This window comes from Bison bison, unplaced genomic scaffold, assembly GCF_000754665.1.
Source record: "Bison bison bison isolate TAMUID 2011002044 unplaced genomic scaffold, Bison_UMD1.0 scf7180017864508, whole genome shotgun sequence".
NCBI classification, from domain to species: domain Eukaryota; kingdom Metazoa; phylum Chordata; class Mammalia; order Artiodactyla; family Bovidae; genus Bison; species Bison bison.
The window spans coordinates 2,991,949-2,993,374 of NW_011495064.1; the positions used below are offsets into that span (position 1 = coordinate 2,991,949).

Below are 1,426 nucleotides of genomic sequence, written 5' to 3' on the forward strand. Positions count from 1 at the left end.
CAGGTGTGGAGCTCAGCCTTTTCCCATTGGCCAGAGCGCTTGCTTCTTCCTGTCCCTTGGCCCCTGCAGGCCTGGGAGCAACAAGCTTCCCCCCCTCAACTTCTCTCCTGCCCTTCAGTGAGCCTCTGAAAGAACGGCTGTACCCCCATCTTTGCTCCCCTAAAGACCCCAGGCCCAGCCAGCTGCCTTTACACTCACCCATGGTCACCAGCAGCCTCCTCACCACTAAAATGGTAATCTAACACCTTTATATCCCATCCCTGCCTGGAAATACCTACCCAGTAGAGTGCTTACTTTTTCCTTTTAAAATCCTTTAAGTTATTAAACATAACTTTGAGTAGGCAACATATTCATCTGACTCAAAACTCAGAAAATATGAAGATACATAATGCTCCCCACTCCATCCCCCTTGAGTTCCCGCCTCCACAGTTAATTGATGTTACTGGTTTGTGTATTTTAGCCGTTTGTTCTTTACATATTAACTAAGTACAAACATTCTCATTTTTCCTTGTTCTTTAGCAATTTTTTCCATTAGGGTAGCTGCTGTTTAATTTTATTGTTAAAAGAAAAAACAGCTTTTTCATTTATTAGTGCTGTTTTGTTTTCTAACTCATTAATTTCTGCTTTTCCCTTCACGAATTCCCTTTTTTTGCTTAACTTGAATTGAAATGCCGAATTTGTCCTCTATCTTTGTTGATCTAAGTATTTCAGTCTACATATTTTCCCCGTGGGTTGCTTTAGCTATGAACCCTTGGTTCTAATTTTCATGCTCTAAGAATTCCTGCAATTTCTTTAACTCCATAGCTTCAAAAAAGATTTGTTGTTTTCTAAATTTTAATTTTCAAATAGATAACATTTTTCGTATACACATGTATACTAATTAAATAATTTTCTATTAAAAAAAATAAAAAATAAAAATAAAAAAAATAAAATAGTCATATCAAAATATCTACCTAAGGATAAAGAAGGAAAAACAAATTAAAAAAAAAAACACAAACATTTTTCGCTTGTTACTAGCTTCTACTTTTTACATCATGATCAAAATGTTTGTATTAACTCTACTTTTTCAAATTTGAAGGTCTTGTGACTATCATAAGTCTTTACAAGGATTCCATGGGCACTTGAGCTTTTTTTTTGTTTTCACTGCGCAGTGACATGCTCCCTAGAATGGAAGCACGAAATCCTAACCACCGGACCTCCTGGGAAGTCCCTCCATAAGCACCGAAAGGACTGTATTCTATTTTTATAGCGTGGTGTCACTATGGCCTCCCCACGTCTAGACTAATCTCTGATCTCAATCTCTATCCCCCATCCCACTAAGAGGCGCTGCCCATTTTCCCATCCCATTCTCGGCATGGGGGGCATCCATGTATGATGGCTGCTGTCTTGGGCCTCCTCCCCTCAGCGTAACCCCACAACAGCAGCA

General features: G+C 39.1%; 1 protein-coding gene across 1 annotated transcript in view; it reads right to left on the reverse strand.

Annotated features, from left to right (window-relative positions):
- Positions 1 to 1,426, reverse strand: part of ASTL (astacin-like metallo-endopeptidase (M12 family)) — a 16,851-nt gene that overhangs the window by 7,555 nt on the left and 7,870 nt on the right. The gene's annotated exons all lie outside the window — the stretch shown is intronic.